The sequence below is a fragment of the Geospiza fortis genome, unplaced genomic scaffold (assembly GCF_000277835.1).
Source record: "Geospiza fortis unplaced genomic scaffold, GeoFor_1.0 scaffold195, whole genome shotgun sequence".
Classification (NCBI taxonomy): Eukaryota; Metazoa; Chordata; class Aves; order Passeriformes; family Thraupidae; genus Geospiza; species Geospiza fortis.
This window is the reverse complement of record NW_005054324.1, coordinates 5,272,727-5,292,395: the sequence shown is the minus strand read 5'-3', so window position 1 is coordinate 5,292,395 and position 19,669 is coordinate 5,272,727. Positions and strand designations below refer to the sequence as shown.

Sequence of the window (19,669 nt, the reverse complement as noted above, 5' to 3'; positions counted from 1 at the left end):
TGATGTGCACATTACTTCAGAGGTGTTCAGAATCCCACAGATGCTTCCAGTGCCTGCATGTTCACATGCTGGGAAAAGATCAAATAAGGAAGTCAGTTTGAGATTTATGATAATGCCAGTACTGCAAGCTTCAGAAGGAGTGGTGCAACATGTCCTTAATATTATGCTTAAATTCTCTGGAAGAACATACTGTGGGGCATTCTGTGCAATCAAGGCCTTTGGTTTTCCTTGCCCACACAATGTGTAGGGAGGAGTAGAGGAGATCCAGGTGGATTAAAAGAGAACATTTACAGTTGAATTGAGCTCAGCTGGCTGCCATAGCTAATGTGATTTACTCTAACCATAGGTATTTCAAAGAAAGGGATTCTAAGTCCTTTAGGAGGCATTTACCAAAAAAGATTTGACTGCAATAGGATTTTACTAATTATTATTATACAAATTGTAGCTAAAAGAATAATTAAAAAAACCAATGTGGAGAAAATGCAGAGATAAACTGAATTTTGAATCAGTGGAGTCCTTGGGTTTTTTGTCTTTTCTTTTGTATACTGTATACTTGCCAGGAACACATGGATAAAAAATGAGTTCCTAAGCACAAACCATTTTGTATGATGTGAATGATATAATGATGAATCAAAGATAATTTGATTCATATGGCATTTTTCCACACACCTACTCATCTCGAGGAAGAAGGAGAAACGAATCTGCCTTTCCACCTACATAACAACACAAGGCTCCTGAACTTAGGCAAAACAGTCTCCTAGTGTTGATATAGTTGCTTGGATAGATATATTTATCATGTTCTAAGTAAATGTGAAAGAAATGCCAAAGAAAGAATTTGCTGTCCCAAGGATGGGGTCAACAATACAAAATGTCAATACCTCTTCTTATGCTTTCCTTTCATTTACCATCAGCAGGCTGATTTTGGATTTTCAGTAAAAAAAGTAACCAAATAACTTTTGTTTGTAATTTTTCATCATACTGGAAGCTCTTTTTTGTTATTATCATTAATTTTTCTAAACCACAGTGAACCTAAAGAAGGGTCTTTGAACCTCCTTTCCTTAAAATACAGCTCTGTGACAAATGCTTTCTGTTATTATTTAGCAGATTTTTTTGATTGAAGTTCAGATGGTAGGATTTGCCCTAACTTCAGAGAGCTGTAATTGCACACTGTACAACAGAGGTAGACTAGCTGCTTATAAAGTAAGTGAGTCTCTCAAACACAAGGGTATTTCAGAAATCAAATCATGCTGCTTCATTCTGAAAGCACAATTTTCTTATATACCATGCAAGAATCACAATTAGTCAAACATACATTCTGTGTCTGTGCAGCATTTATTTAATTTTTTCTCTTATTGGGCAGAGCTTAATGTACTGTCACAGAAGATCTTCCTGATTTAAGTTATCAAGAAGTTTATACTGATGGACTTGTTAAAGTGAACTTTTCTTATTCTCCCTCTCTGAAGAATCTCAGCTTTGGGGAAAGGGAAAGTAGAGGTAAGTAGAAAGCTGCAGACACAGTCGCCAACCTTGACCCACCTGGGCAAGGTGGATTTTTTGGCTCTGGACAGGACTGGGGTACTTGCAAGGCAGGTCCTGTGCCCTTGTGGTATGTGAGTTCTAAGGAGGCAGGGAGGAGGCCTCAATCAGTGTATGGCTGTCACTCCTGACACGTCAGGCTGCTCTATCTTGCTAGAAGTTCATGCTTGTCTCTTCATGAGGAGCTGACACCAGCTCATTTTGGTACTGATGAAATGGTCCACAGGACCTGCTTCCAGCCCTCTCACCCATAGAAGCCAGCTGCAGTGGTTACTTTGTGGCTATTGGATGAAGGAAGGGATGAGAACAAATTGCCTGCCTTACTTGTTGCATTTAAAATTGAACAAACTATTTTTTTCTCCAAGAAATGAGGAGAAACAAGAAGAGTGGCTGTTTCTGCTTCTAATGGCCAAGCCTTCACAGTCCATTGTGCTGCACTCTGGGTCTGGATTGTGATTTTGCACTATATTGAATGAAAGGCTCTTTTGTTGCTGTGCTCTTTCACTTTGGAGTCTCATGGAAACTTTAAATCACTTTCTCCTTTCCTTTATTTTTGTTCCTTTCCCACTGTATGAAGTTGAACCTGTTTAACAGAAGTATGATACAACCCAAAGGGAAAGGAAGTTATAGATGAGGAGTTTTGTGAGATACATTCTTAAGCAAATGAAATGCACCTTTGAATTAAAACAACAATCAGAATAATGATCACTGTAGAGACAGTTAAATCTGGTGACTTGTAAAATCTCTTTTATCAGTGTTTGCTGTGAGCAAAGGGTTTTTCTTATTCCAACATTTTTTCAGCAGTCTATTAATAACAAGGTAGATAATTATACGTATTTTATATGTTTAGCCTTTCTACATTTAAAAGGGATTTTTCTTTATCTTCATTTACCACAAGCCTTGGATAAATTTGATCAATACAGTTTTAGATATTGCACATAAGAGTCCATGTGAAAATGAGGGAAGAAGATAATTTATGCTTTCAAACGTAGGCGTATTTCAGGGTGGTGTATAAAATATGAAAGCAATACACAGAGGCTTTGCCTTGCTCACTTGAAACAAAATGGTCATTTCATACCTTAAAGAAAAATGGTGTAGGAAATAAAGTGAAGAAGTAAATAGGCTAGGAAATACATTTTAAATCCTAAAAAATATCATCATCTAGTTCAGTTGATGTCTGACTACGTGAACTGTACTGAGAGCAGTCTGGACTGAGAAAGATTGCTGTTGATGCCACTCAAGCAAGGGTGGTAGGCAGAGAGCTGGTTTCACAAAGATACAGGCAAAGAAATTGTGATACCCTATTTTGTCCAGTTTACAACTGAATGGATGGTTTGATGGAAGGTACTTTACAATTAATTGTATTCTCTTCAGAATAATCTGGAGAGCAAGGCTTTTCCCTAACCCTATAAATTAGTAGTTGGGTTATGCCCTGGAGTATGAGAGTTTACTGCCCTATGAAATTGTTTTTGTTCTATCTACTGTAGCATAGTTTGTTCTCATTTTTCATATAAATATCTAATGAACATTACAAACTATGAAAAATGAAACCCTTTAGGTGACTTCAGAGGGAGCTATGCAGTATGAAATAGGACTTCTAGAAGCAAACTAAATGAAATTGGCGAACCCAAATCAGTAAGCGATTTTGTCTTGTTAAATTTATTGCTATAAATACAAATATTTTAGATGCATGGGAAAATATTTTCTCACCATCTGAGAACTTTAAAACACTGCAGTTACTAGATAGGTACAGACAGAAATAGATGTACAAAATCACCATATTTGAATATATAGCAAGAAGGGGTTCAGTATGGACCCGATAACTGCTAGGCTATTGTAAAAAGTCACTAAGAAAATATATCTGGGATTATTCTGTAATTAGTGTTTTGTGTCATTCATAAAAAAAATAAAGTTCTCTTGATTCTAGAGCACTGAATTTCTTGTCAGATATATCTGGTCCTTGATTTCAGTTGTCCTAGAAACTAAAGAACTTGTTACTTCAAAAAACTCATGCAGCCTTTAGTGATGTGTGTATATGCCTGTACATTCAGATTCCTGCATATGCTGTTTTTCTTGGCCAGTTTTCTGGGGTCCATGAAAAAAAATCTGCAGACGCACATATGGGGATATAAAAATATATCAACAGTTTTAGATACTGGAATATTCTGGGAAGCTGCATAGGAATGTATCTAAATATACTTGGCAGATCTGTTCCAAAAGGAGGGGGGAAAGTGATGGATATATATGATGAATAAGACCACCAGCTTAACAAGAAGGCAAAGCTGCAAAGTACATGTAACATTAGGAAGACTTTGCCATGGCATTAGGATCAAACTATGTTTTTTGGAGCTTAAGACTGTAATAATGAAAAATGTAAAAGGAAAATTGATAAAGTTAGGCTTATTGATGTCGAGGGAGCCCCTGGACCATCTACTCTAGCTTTTGGCTGTGTTCAGGGGGACTAAGTGTACTAGTGAAGAAAAATTCTAGCAAGGTCTTTTGATGAGCATAAGGGAACCTTCTCTCAAAAAGCCCTTGAGCTCGAGATTATTGAAGGCTAGAACAATGTGTCAGCACATATGTTTATTCTTCCACTCTTACACTATGAGTCATAGCCAGAAAAGGACTATCAGGGAAGATGGACCTTTGGTCAGACCCAGAATGGCTGTTCTCCAGTAGAGATTCCCTTGCAACTGTAAATCCAGTGAGCTCAGTTAGCAAAATTTAATTAAATGACAGCTGGCAGGGAACTTTCAGCCACAAAAGTGGGGAAAAAAAGGAAAGGCTATTCCAAATAAAGATATTGAACTAAATCCTTCTGCAGAGATGAAAACCAGTATCCTTTCCTGTGATATATTCCTTCCTTATTATAAGGAAGGAATTTTGTCCATTCTAGACTTCAGTAATAGTATTAATATTATAATAATAGGCCTTTTTCCTAGTCTCTACAGTGACTATGCAACAAATCATTTATTCTTTGAATTTCTCATTTTTCCTTATTAATTATCAACAAAGTATGTGGAGATGATTGTTGCCCATAAGTGATCTGAGAAATGATGGTGAGAGTTTTCATCTCTCTGTGAAGATTCTGTGAAACCAGCCAAGGAATGAATTTGTGTTCAAACTCCACTGTAACTGCCCAGGGACATACTGTTTTCCTGTAATGAACAGGGATTATTTCTGACAGAGCATTGCTATCCATCTCTTAGTGGGGTGGAACTCTGCATACCCAAAGTTACATTACAGAATTTTTTTCCCAGTCGCATCCTGTCTGTGAAAACTGATTTTGCGTGTCATTTAAGTCCCACCGTACTGGTTCATGCTTGGAAAGGTTGCCCCTGACTTTGTAGACAAAAGAATCTGAGAAGAATTGAAGAGAGACTTTGAAAAATATTCTGAAAATAGTTTGGAGGTGCTCAATGGGAAAATACCAGGAATCTGGGGTATAATTAAAATATTTTCTTATACCCTCCATTGCCAGTCACTAGATTTAGCACTTGAGAGAAGCTGGGCTTCTTCCTGACTGGCTCTGAGAATAAAATTGAAGTTAATAATTAAGACATGATCTTGATAATTTCTCAGAATTCACAACTTCAGAAGGCAGCTCTGTGTGCATGTCCTTGTGTTAGTTTTTGATAGGTCTCTGTCTGTTTAATTTCACTGCCTCTGTCTCAGGGACCTAGACTGACTGTAAATTCTCCAGTGCCATAGGCATCATTTCACTGTGTCTTGTTAAAAAAATAAATAGTCTGTTAGCTTTGATTTTAAATCAGGTTCTCACTGTGCCCTAGTCCAGTTTGGCATGCAATGCCTATCTGAGGTGTGAAACTTGGAGGAAAGCATAGCAACACTGTGAGAGCAGGAATTCAATTTAGGAATTCCCATGTGGATTGCCTCTGGACTTCTGTCATCTGCAACATTGCCCTTCATCTTCTAAAGGACTAACCTGAATCTAACAGCCACACAGATGGTTTAAGGTGATTTCTAGGATATTAGTATATTATTTTCCAATTAAAAAATCAGCATCAAACTAAGCCGATCAATAGCTAATTCTATTGCACATAGTTTTGTTCTCCTAATGTCCTTTTTCCAGGTGGGATTTTACAAGAAAGGCTTGCTACTGGAATCTCTTTAGGTTCGTGACAGATGCATTTCCTACCTTAAGTTCTTTTGGTCTTGACCACAGTTATGGTAGTGATGAGACTAAGCACTCCTGTTCTGTTTCACATGTGACAGCACAGGACAGTGTCTTTCTCATGGGGCAGGGGGAAGGTATGGTATGAAACAGACACAGGCTCTGTGAAGCGTATTTATAGAATGAGAAGACCTACTCTGTAGGTATTCTCATCCAGAGGGAGTTTCCAGAGAATAATGCTGTATTGTGTACGTGTTTTTTGGAGATAGGAGACTAAAAGAGAAGCTGACGATCCTTAGGGACCCTTTTCTAGTCCTCTCCTCCCTACCAGCTGCAATCTCATGCTTCATGGTTTTCTACCTATGCAAGAGATTAATCGTAACTCAAGTGATTGGAAGTTTCACAGGAGAGGAGAAGTTGTGGAAGTCTGAGTGGGAAATGGCTAGACTTTGGTTACTAGGAGAGCTATGCACATAGTTGACTTCATATGGAAAACCTGCCAATGATTAGTTTATTTATCAAGAAGTAAAATTGTCATTGTGAAAAGGCCTAGCTCAGGCTAAACATTTTACAGTTGTACAAAAACTCAGATGAGGTATATTTGAACACTGAGATCCTTATGCATTGGTCCAAGGAGCCCAAACCTGAAACCTGAAATTGGGCATGTCTTGCAGATTGTACACAAATGTCTGGAATGGGTTCCAGTAGACCTTGTGTGCACATGCCACTGTGTGGAAATGCACGAGCACAGCAAGGTCACTATCCTGACTTGTAAACAGGTGTTCTACATGGTGACTTGGGTGCCTTAAACTAGTGTATTTATATAATGCTGCTTTCTTCATTGGAATTAAATTTATTTTCAGACAAGCTATCAGGAGTAGTATTCTGCAGTTAATGTCTTCTTTTTTTCCTCCCATATTCCGTTCATTTTCATTTTTTGGCTACTCTGTTCTAAAATAAGTTAGATCCTCTGCAGGAAACAAGCACAAGGAAAAAGAGGGCAGATTTTTGCTCTTCAGAGCTTTCTTTTGCTTTTTACTATTTGTTGTGGTTTAACCTCAGCTGGCAGCTAAGCCCTGCACAGCCCCTTGCTCATTCAGTTTTGCAGCAGGATGGGAGAGAGAATCAGAAGGGTAAAAGTGATAAAACTCATGAGTTGAGATAGACTAAACGGTAAAGCAAAAGCTGTGCACACAAGGAAAGCAAAGCAAGGAATTAATTCACCACTTCCCATGGGCAGGCAGGTTTTCAGGCATCCCCAGGAAGGCAGGTCCCCATCACATATGACAGTGGCTGGGTAAGACTAAAACCATCCCTCCAAATGTCCCTCCCCTTTTTTCTCCCCCCCAGCTCTACACACTGACCATTACACGATATGGTCTAAAATACCCCTTTGGTCATTTGGGGTCAGTTGTCCCTGCTGTGTCCCTTCCCAGCTCCTTGTACACCCCCAGCCTCCTCGGGTGGGGTTGGGATGTGAGGCAGAAAAGTCCTTGGCTTTGAGTAAGCACTGCTCAGCAAGAATGAAAGCATCCCTGTGTTATCAACATTATTCTTCTCCTAAACCCAAAACATGCACTGCACAATCTACTACAAAGAAATTTAACTTTATTCCAGCCAAAACCTGCACACAATTGAAATTTATTTCCTGTTTTTCTATACTTCCATCACTGACAACTTTCTAAATGGTGGGAAAGTGATACTGTCTCTTCAAACACTGAATCCAGTGGAACTTCATACATCCTTGGCTGATTGTGATCTTTCTAATATAGAGAAAAACATTCTCAAAGTCATACTCTTTTGGCTGCTAACAGAAATCAGAATGTGAAAAAGTAAAAATTTTAATACTTAAATTTCTAGTAACTTTTATTTAATTCTTCTGGGATTTGAAAATACACATTTAACTTGAAAATTTCAATGCAAACTCTTATAATATGTTTATTATGAAGGGTTTGGAAGACCCTTGTTCCTTTACTTTTTCTTATAGCAGAAGTATGTATTTCACTGGGGAAATGTCTTTAAATAAGCAGAGCAAGAAAGTTTTATGGAAATCTGGAGAACAAAGAATTCATTCCTATTTTTTTTCCACTTCAAAACTTGACAATGATTAATCATAAAGCATTGCAAACAAAGGTGTATTATTATTTTAGCAGTAGACATTTGCCAAAGATTTTGTTTTAGGATCAGCACTATTATTTGTGCACTACACTGAACAATGAGTGATTGTAGCACATCTCTCCAGTACTTGCTTTGTTATCTTCTCTTTGTCTTCTATGTTATCTTCATTTTTTTATCCTCACCCGCTACTTTTGTCAAAAAATGGAATGGATTTTTTGTTACTGCAAGGTGGAGTTTCTTTCTCATGAGTCCATGGGGCTAATCATATATTTTTATTCAAGATATAACCCAGAGTAAATTTAAGTACTTTCATTTTCCCCATTACATCTTTTGGCAGATTTGATGGGCATTACATTTCAGGATTAATTAGTTTTGAAAACATGTATTTCTGTATTTTTCTTTTATAATATGTGACATATAAGTGCTCCATGAATAATAGATTTTTGTCTGGTATAATTTTTGATAGCTTTTGGGACAAAGGAAAACGTAATTCAGGAGGCTTAAAAATGTTACATATGATGAATTGACTCAAATTACTGAAACCGTGTGATCAGATGAGTAGTGTGGACAGAGAAAAATCCTTCAGGCCCTTGATGAGATAGTCTGTTGGTAAAAGGTCTGTGTGGAGGAGACTAGATACACACTGAAATAGGCTTTTATATCATCTTGCATTAATGGCTTAATGGTGTCCACTATTGTACAGTGCTCATAAAAGCAATTTTATACATGGTGACTATATTTTTTGTGTCATTGCTGGTGTGGTTTTTTTTGTCTCATTCTCTAAAAAATGTGGTGGATCTATCAAACCTTGTCTTAGAAGGGGGTGAAATGCAGACATCTTTTGTCAGTTACTGTATTCCATGAATGCATAATCTGTGACAAAGCAACCACTTCCTTCCACTTCTTTTACAGCTAATGATGATTTACTGTAGTACAGGTATTATTTGCTTGAAAAGAGTTAGATCTGGAGTGTTCTAATATTAAATCAGATGGAAATGAGCACTTGCAAGTTTTCATCATTTACTTGCAAGTAAAACATTGAAGAATTCTGCTCTGTGGAAAGGATTAAACTGTTGTCCAGCCATCCTCCTAGTGTTTGTTTTGTTTTCCATGTCCTAAGCCTTTCTTCCATTTGATAGCTACATTAGTAGAGGTATCTAGATTTCCCTTTTACTGTAGTGTTAATTCTGAACCAAGTTGCAACCATTCATCTTATGTCACTTGGATGCATCTGAGCAGCTTGGATAGGGTTGCATGAGATCCATATACTCTAGCTGAGACTTTCCAAGTTTGTACTGGGAAAGCAAAACCTCCTCTTTCTACTGGCTGCCATTCTTACCAGGAGATTTTACATTAGCTGTGCACTTGCATGGAAAGAGCAGGTTTTTTTCTTTCTCCCTGCATGCATAGCAGCTTTCTTGCCATGTTTTTCTGACTTTGATGTTATGTAGAACCTTGGTTCACGATGTTAGTGAAAATGAAGCCATGTTTCTAGCATCTGAAAAAAGGATAGGTAGGGTTAAATCCTGTCCTAGTACAACTATTATACTCCATAACATTTGATTCTCTTTCCTGGACCTTTCCCAATAAGGCAAGTGCATCCCCACTGTTACAGAAATAATGATCTGTATCAGATAACTCAGCAGACCGCCTTTCCAGAATCCTTAGTATATGTCTGCTGTATCATTTACAAGGTAGGAATAATTCAGAAGATTAATTTGATATTTGTGTTCTCAAACAAAAAAACCCTAGATGTAATTAGATATTCAATAAAAGTAAACACTGCTGTATTTCTGAAATTTCTTTTATATGTTAAGGTAGCTTTCCTGTCTGGCCATCCCAGAGCCTCTCTGGTAGTCACTGTCAGACCACCTGGATGCCCTGCTTCATGCCCTATGCTCACTCCACAGTCAGACAAGGATTCCTTACCTTTTATATTTTGAGTTCCCAGTCACCTGGCAGTGACACAGGTCCCCATGCCCTTTGTTGTGCAGAAGGTTGGCACCAGCTCACTGCCTCTTGCCTCAGGCTCCTGCTCCCCAGAGCTCATCCTGAAGCTCTCTCTGCCACTGCTCACTAAGCCACCTGCACTGATGCATGTACATAGGATCTTTTGTCCGAGAACAGGCAAGTACCTTTTCAGCATCTATTATTCTCCGGAATTGAAAACATTTCATTGCTTTTACTCTTGCCCCAATGTTTCTACATTGTTGTTACATGCCTTACATGCCTCTGTTCTGTTTGCAATCTCTCTTTGATTGCATGCATAGGTCTTCTGAACAATTTCCAGTGGATTCCTTCAACTATAAATTCTCATGCATGTTGCAGCTCTCTGAGGATGCCTCCTGGTTAGTAATTTTTGTCCAAATGCTTTTTTTTTTTTTCTCTAGACCTTTATGAATTCAGTTAATCCTGTATCCCAACATGTTTCAGGAAATGCCAGTTAGCTGATCTGCTCACTCCTGAACTTCTTCTCAAGAGACATTTTACCACTTATTAAATGCAGATATACAGAAGGCCCTTGGTATTAAGTGCATAGTGACAGTGCAGGAAACTTTCTTAAATCTACAGGATCTGTGTGGCCAACTTGAATTCAGTTATATTTTTAAAATTAAGGTAGGCTTCTGTAAGTTTATATGAGTGGATGGCTGCAGAGTCACTAACACCATTTTACTGCTGTGTTACAGAAGAAGTATTATTGATTGTTAATATCACTATATTTTCAGCTGGTGTAAAGAAACATAAAGACCTGAAGCAATAGAAAAGATTTAGCTTTATTCTCTCAATTTTTTATTACCTACAACAGTGAGAAGTCAGCAGATAAACTTCCTTAATATTTTTAGATCCTAATTGTATTTTTACCCAAGTGTGCAGCTCTCAAAGAACTTTGAAGTCAGATAAATAGTTGGGTGCTAACATCAAAATGGATATATATAGATATGTGAATTTTGGAAACGTAACTTGCAGCCTAGATACTTAACAAAATAAAGCCAACCTTCCTAATTTTTCATATACCTTGATAACAAAACTTAATAATATACGAGTTACTGTGTTTGAAAGAATGAGGGAGGTGGATGTCTCTTCATCTGTTTTGGTGAAAAAGATGTAACAGGACTGAGTTGTTTACAAACTGAAGTTAGAAGCATTAAAAACTAAATGGATTAAGAGTGACTTTTTTCAGTAAAGACTGTAAAAATTTTCAGAAAGTTCTATAGCAATGTGGGCCACCTTTCATGCCTTAAAGAAAAGCTTATTTTTTAACTATGTACACTTCATGGAAACCATTTGTTCCAGACATTACAGGGTAGGGTTCTTTGACTCACTACATATGCAACCACTGAGAAATTGTATTTCCATTATATTGAAAACTCTGATACTAAAAAGAAATTAAATATTGAAATTTGTTTTGTGAAATTTCAGAAATACACAGAGAAAATAAAACATTTATTTCTTAAGTATTTAATTGCTTTGACTCTGTAGTGCTGACATATTATTTTGTACTGAGTTAAAAAAAAAACTAGTAACAAATCCTCTAAACTATCCATGAAAAAATATCATTTTATCTTAATGTTTTAATATTGCTAAAATAAGAAAGCTGACCATTACGTCATTTCATACTTTAAAATATTTTCAAACAAGTGCAAAACATCTAATTTTTAATGAAACTGCCTTTACAAAAGCTAAGCTAGGCCTTTGAAAAATATTCTAATCACGCTTAATGGAAGAGGCCAAAGTAGATGGTGGAAATTGTCCCTTACTCTTTTGGTCTAATTGATGAGCAGAGCTCCTCATATATGATGTTATCTCTGCAAGATAATAATGACTTAGAAGGAAACTTCAGCTTGTTCCTGCATGGCTGAAGTCATCATGGTTCCTGATGAAAATTTCCGTGGAAGAAGACAAAGCCTCTTGAGCACCATCTTGCAAATGGGCACTTGAATAGTGTTAGCAAAGGCTTAACTTCAGTGTAAGCTCTATAGAGATTTTATGCAGTAAACCCCATTTTATACCTGTGCATCTCCATTTTTTTGGTAGGAGATTGTGAATCTGTATCATATTTACTTTCTTGGCATTAGATTTACCTACAAGATTGCCTGTCAGAAGTGTTCTTTTCTTGATTTTCCTCGGAATTTTGTGTGTATAATTTCATGTTGAGAAAAGAATTATCTTTTTGCAGTTTCAGAAAAAGAATTAAATGACTGTTATTTTTTGAGGCTATTTTTTTTTTAAATTTCCAAGTTGAGGCTTTTTTTGAATGTCACACTCAAGCTCAAACATCCCTAGTCAAACTCAGACTTATCTTCATTAAAGTTAAGTAATTCTTTATATGCACACCATTTTGATAGTTCAAATTACAAGAAAATAAATATTGGATGAATAGAGATAACCTTATCTCAATAACACATGCCTAATTTTAAGAATAAATTCCTCATCTTGAACTTTAAAGTTACAGAAATACATGAGGAAAGATAAAAATTGATTTTGCTACATATCTTCTTGGAGATAGCAAAAAGCAAAAGGGCTTTTTTAAAATTTTTTTTGAATACAGGAAAACTGGGATAATTTTATGATCACAAAGAAGAGGAATGTCTTCACAAAGCAGATCAAGAAGTTTCAGGAGGAGAACATTAATCACAGCTGCTATTTTTCTTTGAAGGCATGATTCAAAGTTGGGTTCCCCTGCCTGTGTACAGAATTTCAGTTCAAAGGAGGTGGCTGAATACAATCCCTGAACACCACTATAGCATTAAGAAGCATCCAAGGGAGAAATAGGATAGTAGCCTACTATTAAAATCAGACAACCCAGGACAACTTAACTGAAAATTGTCTTTTATAACACCAGTAAAATATTTAAAATAAACAAGGTGGAGAATGGAATAAAAACTGATAAACTAAAGAGGCCTGCAGGGAGCAAGGTATCCTAAAAGAAGAAAGATTATATTTCTTTAGAAATAAATGTTTTAGCAAAATTCAGTCCTTCTTGTGGTGGGCTTTATTTTCCTGCTTAAATATATTTATGAGGAATGCTATAAGCTCCTGTGTCATCTTCACAATCTTCTATGAACTATTGTGGATTGTGACTTGGGACTGACACTTGGAGGTGAACTGATGATTTTTATGTCTGAATCTTCTCTAGAATGTCTTTGAATTGGCTATTAGCATCTCAACTACCCAGAATATCAAATCCAAATCTTTGCAACTAGTCAGGCCCATTATTATGGGGAGGTGTAGAGAAATGGAGGAAAGAATTAGGGCCATATTAAAGCAAATTTACTTTTAGAGGAAAATACTTTAGGTAACCATGTGTCAGGCTTTGAGTTCGTGTTATTTATTTTTATATAAATGTGCACTGATGTTAGTTTAAAAGCATAATTTGAAAATATTTTAGAATTGATGAAATTTCTTTTCATAACCTAGGTTCCCCAGAACTTTAGAAAAGAAAAAACTCCAAAATATAGAGGATCTCCTTTTCTCATCAAGGCTGTAACTGGCATGTAGCCAGAAAACAGAAAATCACAGTGTATTTATTTTTTCATATTATGCCTCTACAAGTTCTAAATCTGCAAGTAGCAAGAACAATGCTTCCCCAGAGGGAAATATCTATATCCACTGTGTTGATAAAAACACATGGCTCTGAAAGCATTGCAACAGCTGACCAGTAAATGTAAGTGGAGGCCTATTTCTATTACACTGTTTTGGAGTTTGACTGGGCATCCCATATCCTTTATGAAGTAATTATCTATGGATAATCATAGATAATTATGGAAACATCCTCTCTCACAACCTCCCAGGGTTCATTCTTTTCAGAATTTTTTTTGAGTGGCTAGGTGATTTTACCCATTCATAAACATCTCCACTACAGATTTTTCTTTTAGCCTTTCACTTTCAATGCTGTGAAAGTTGGCTTTCATTTACACAAACAGCCCTAAAAATCAAAGGATAAAAAATGTGTTGTTTGTAGGTTGGGTTTTTTTCTCAAATCTGAAAAAAGAAAAAGTCTGTAGGTCTGGAAATGGTGGGAATATTCTTTGCAGTTATTTTCCATCAGATGCTGGTGTTAACAGAATCTGTAGTGCTACATTTAGAAGTGTTTCTTCTGAGAGAAGAAAAAAAAAGAAAATGGAAAGAGAATGTTTTACTTTTCAGAATGGAAGTGCAAAATAGCAGATCTCTGCTGTTTCATGTCACCTCAGAAACTGACTCTGATGACAGAAGCCAGTAGCCAGTGGTCTCATGTAGCAGCAGAGCTGGATTATTCTCTCCTTTTCTATTTTAGAATTAGCATCTGCTTCGACCACAGTGTAAGGATCTGTGTGAGCACATGTGCTTGTGAAATATGCATGGCTGTATGCCTATGAGTACATGTAGGAATGTGAGAAACAGGTTCAAAAGGAATGGTTGAGTTTTATTCATCAGAACGTAGTATGTTCATTCATGGTCGTGCTTAATGCTTTCTGGTTTGTTTTTTTTTTTTTTTTTTTTTGCAAAAAAATTAATAAGTGTAACACCCAACAATAAATCCTTTGCTGAAAAGCCTTTTCTAAAACACTGTAACTACTGTAACAAAAAAGGGAGACTTTGATCTCTTAACAGCTGTTAGTTTTGAGTAGAAAAGCTCATAATTGTACCTGACATGTTAATGAAAAAGCATCACCAACCTGCATGTGCAATAAAAAAAATCTTTGTCATAAATATTAAGGGATTTTGAGGAGATGCAGTTTTACTTAAGTGAAGGAAATAAGATACCAATATATGGGTTTGAAATGCAGAATGGTTTTGTCTGTTCAAAGGTTATAAAAAAAATCTCTCATCCTCCATTATATTTAAGTGTGCTGGATATTAAGTGCCACTTTTGTCAATTCAGAGTAAATTCTTGTTTATGTTACTTTAAAAAAAAATATTTTCTTACTATTATCTTGCATCAAAAAGTATTGCCACTGTTGGCCGAAGAATTGACTGCCTTTGCAGAAGTAAGTCAGTGAATTTTTTGCTGAGGTATTTGGTGATCTTCTGGGGAAATGAAAAGAGTTTGGTTTATTTCTGTAGCACAGGTGGTTTGTGACTGCAACAAAAGAGGTGCACTAGAATGGGATTTTACTTAACCAGATTTGGATGTGAATAGCAGGCAAGATGCCACAGCATTGGCTTTGGGAAAACCACAGAGCGTGCTGAATGCTCAGGTTCTTACTCTTTAAGCTAAATTACCCTGAAGTCTGCACAGTGGCATCAGTGAGAGTATCATTTCTTGGGGTAGTTAAGTAAAGGTAGCTTTGGATAAAATGCATGGCTGCATTCAGACCTCCCAGCAACACCACTTTGGCATTAAGGAAACATTTAATTTTGAATTATTGCTTGAGAAATTTTTCTTCAACTTGTAATTATATCTTCCTAGGTGTCACTCCCTGTTGCCTCCCACTCTAGAAAATTATTCTTAAGGGAATCTAGGGACAGACAAGAGGATGGCCGGTTGGTTTTAGTTTAAATAATTGCCAGAAGTGACTGATTATCAACACCAGTAAAAGTCCTGTGCAAAACAATCACTTACCTTTTCTTTAACATTCTGATTTCTTACTATCCAATTTCAAGGAATAATGAACTTTTTGCTTAAAAAGAATATCTTGATAGATTCATTAAGTGGCATAAATATTCTGATTTTTGTCAACAGAACTAGAGTTTGGACCATCTTGTAGCTTTTAGTATCTTCAATAATCTTCATATTGATCTAGGTTCCTGGCAATTGGAACAGTCTTCCAATATAACTGGGTCTAAATTTTCTAGACTTTCAATATTTCCAGTGGAAGAACTGGAAGAGGAGGAGAAATGCACTTGTGTGTTTTTCCTTATGTTCTTCTCTGTCGTGTCCTGTTGTCAGAAATGTTCAGTATTCCATCAGACAGAGGCTCTGTCTGCCTGCAGCAGCACTCTGTGGGTCTCAAAGGAGTTTCCTGCTGGGGCTTCTCCTGAGTCTCTGACATCTGTTCCTCTACTTGGAAAAGGAACTTTTCTGCCTTCATATATTTCTGTAACGTGTTCTGGAAACTTTCCACAGTCCTACATTAAAATTTTGTTGGCCTAATGACCAGTGACCTATAATTCATAGTAAAAAAAGGACATGTGTACTTGAAGGCAGCTGAGAAATTCCTGCCAGGTAGGACTGGATCCCAGATATGGCCTGGCTATTTGTCTTGAGCTTTTTCAGGAACAATGTGATTTGTGATGAAGCTCTCATAAATAATTGACTTGCAATGCTGTGTACTGAGTCAGGTGAGATACACCTCCTTGTGCTAACAAATAGATTGTCAAAGTGCATAGCTTCATCCCTTCCCTATTACAATGGTAAGGCTATTTATATTTATGTGGGGAAATAGTTTAGAGGGTAAAATGGTTCTGAGTAATATGATTGAGGTCCCAGCAGTGATCACTTGAACTAAAACCTGTTTTCAACTTTCTCAATACAAAACCAGGGACCATTTTTGTATAACCTACTAAGCTGATCCATAAGGTAGTGCTGAATCCTAGCTGGGGTGAGAGACAATTAAGCCCTGTTATTTGCACTGAGCTTCACCATTCAGTGTTTTTTTAGGAAATTAATTTTTTGTACAAATTTTCTACCAAGTCTACTTGCTATTTTCCAAATGCACTTTCAACATCTTTGACACATGTTCATATAGTCGAGTATTTAATGGTTTACAATCAGCACAGCATCTTGTGACTTCAAAACCCACACAGGTAAAAATCAGTATTTATTTTTATAAATATTATTATGTTTACCTACTAAAATTATGTGGGTACTACCTATCCATTCTTTTTTTCCATTTGTCTGATTGTTGTGAGACCACCAAAAAAGGGTTATTTATCCACTGTACTGACAATATCTTCAAATATATAATTTTTTGTTGTTTTGGTTAGCTTTTGTTATGTTTATTTGTTTAGTGATAATTGGTGTTCCCACAAGCTGTGTTATACAGAGTACCTGTAAGCAAAGCAAGCCTAGCCTGGAACAATTTTTAAGACGTTATTTTTTCTCAACATAGATAAAAACATATTGTTGTAGACCAGGTCTTGTTACCAGGTCTGTTTTTAAAAGCACATGAATTTCCAGCTGTAACCATGGTGTGGAGTGGCTGGACTGAGCTCCTTATCAGGAATAAGACAGCTCCTGCCTTGAGCCTGATTTCCAGCTCCCACCTCTGCTCTCCTTCTCTTTAGCATCCCCTTGCCCCAGCTGCTGGCTATGGCACTTCATAGCTGCTGGACAGAAGACAAATGGATACTTGTCAGCACTGACACAGGGTAGTTCATACTGACTGTTTTATTCCTCCAATCAAGCTCTGGGCTGACTGAAGACAACCTTGGCTTTACAAATCTAAAAACAGGTGAAAGAGGGTTAGCAGAATTTGGTGGTAAGACTTTATTTTCCTCCATAGTAGCCAAAGAGCTACTTTCCTTCAGTGCCCTCTTAATGTCTTTGAAATAGATGCAAAGTGTTGATTTCACCTCCTGTGTCATATATGAATTAGGGAATGGATACCATAGCAGTGGGCACAATTACTGATGCCTGTTTGTAGTAGCTACCTGAAATTAGTCTGTCTGGCTCTCTCCCCTCTTTTCCTCAGTAACTTTAGCGCAGCACTCTCTGAAGCCTCATCATAGATCCTTTTAATTGATGGGGCTTAAACATATAATTTTCTTTTCAGTAAGAGGAAAGTTAACTGTCATTTCCTTATACAAATGCTATATTTATCATCATTTTAGCCAAGGGAAATTTAGACCAATGCATTTTTTTTAAAGTACCTCCCCAGACAATGAAGGATCTTAGAAACTAGCAACAGAGACAAGCAGTCATCATGCCAAGTCAGTCAGAAATGCTGATGGAGTGAAATGCAATTTGTTCTTATAATTCAGAGCCATAAAGTCTCTTGAGACCTTAGATGGCTGAACCATCTGCCCTTTGGCACCTCTGCAGCAAGTGGTAAATCCATTGGTATCACGTATGAGACATCTGTTCTCAAGCCCTATTTATTCTTGATTTGGGGAAATCTCTCTTTTGTTAACACTCCACAAGATTAATCCTAACTACTGGCCTTAAACTTGTCTTTTTAGTACCTCTGCAACCTATTTTGGAGGCATAATTATTCCTTATTTAGTTTGCTGGCTCATAGGAATCCTTTTCCAAGGCTTATCTCTCTCTGTGTCTGGGCATTTAGCCCAGGCTGTAGATTTCAAAGGCAGCAGGGTGCCAAGAGGTTAGACACTGTTATGTTGTGAATACCTTTGTGGTTCCAGCAATTTATCATTAGCTGAAAATTGATATCCTGTTATTTTTTTGAGCAACAGTTGTATATGCCAAATATAGGAAAGGATGTATACAAAGTGTTTTGTGAGTGGGAGATAGCCTTCACAATTAATTATAAATGTAGCAACGAGGCTGAAGTGCATTTTATTTTGTTCCTCGTAGTACTTAACGCATTCTTCAATGCAGAGATGCTAAGACACACAGTACAGTCATGATTGAACTTGCTGCTGCAATGATGGAATGATGTTTCTTCTACACTATTTTCACTGAAAATAGCCTTTTTAGATACTGCAGTTCCTGATTGCTTGATATCCATTTCACAAATATTGTAGATGGATGTACCTAGTTTATTATATACATGCATTTTGTAATATTTGCATTTGATTTTTATGCGGGTAGAATGATTTTTTTTCCTTAAGGGCCATTGCATGAGTAGCAGTAGTTGAAAAATGCACTTACAAAATGTATGAGGTAAAAAATTATTCCTTTATATCATTTTTAGGATCTGTTTTACTTTTTGTGCTGACTGACTTCAGGGACAGCTGAGAGCTTGGCATTTTTTTTGAGCGTTTCTTTTTTTGACAGTGAATTGCTGATTGTTACATTTACAGGATATCTGCTAAATATTTCTCTTACATTTCAGCTCTGGTACTTAAGAAAGAAAGTGAAGGACTTTGAAGTGTCTATCACTATAGCCTAATATCTGCTTAGATAATTGGTTAAAACTTTTCGCAGTAAAGTGTCCATTTTTCATTGCTGGATTTTCAAAAATACCTGGTAAATATAAGGATCATCTGCTATAAAGTCTTATTTGTTATTGGCAAATTAGTTTTCCATCATGGGGAGACAGGATATTTGTAAAAATGTGAAGTTATTTGTTGCCATAAAAAGATTCTATATTCAATTTTATAACATATAAGAGTAAATTATTTATGTTATATTGTCGCGCTATTTATGGGTGGTAAGGACCTACATATAAACAACTTTTGTCAGAAATGGCAGGTATTCTGACTTGCAAATATTTTTTCTTGCATGTAAAGCAGAGAAGAATTCAGGACAAGCCTGCACTATAGAATGGATTTCTCAATCAAATAAAATAATAATGAAACATCCCAAGTAATTGATGCATAACTGAAAAAGGTGATATGCTATTCTGTGACTAAAATTGGGTGATGTAATTTGAAAGTTGTTGTTTTTACACTGGCAGTTGATAACTCCATTCTTCATTTATATCATGTCTAAACTTGATTCAAGTTTAAGATTTGCCTGTTCAGAGAGCTATTGAAGTCAATGAGATTCTGCAAAGGCAGCACAAAATCTGATAATGAATTCCCAGCATTTTTTAAATATGACATTAGAATAGAATAGAATAGAATAGAATAGAATAGAATAGAATAGAATAGAATAAAATAAAATAAAATAGAACAGAATAGAATAGAATATTTCAGTTGGAAGGGACTATGATGATCATGTAGTCCAACTGCCTGACCAAATCAAAGCTGACTAAAAAGTTAAAGCAGGTCTTAAAGTGCTTTGTCTTAGTGCCTCTTAATTACTGACAGATTTGGGACAGTTTTGAAGCA

General features: G+C 36.5%; 1 protein-coding gene across 1 annotated transcript in view; it reads left to right on the top strand.

The window, feature by feature from the left end:
- Positions 1 to 19,669, top strand: part of GRM8 (glutamate metabotropic receptor 8) — a 314,925-nt gene that overhangs the window by 121,656 nt on the left and 173,600 nt on the right. The window lies entirely within an intron of this gene.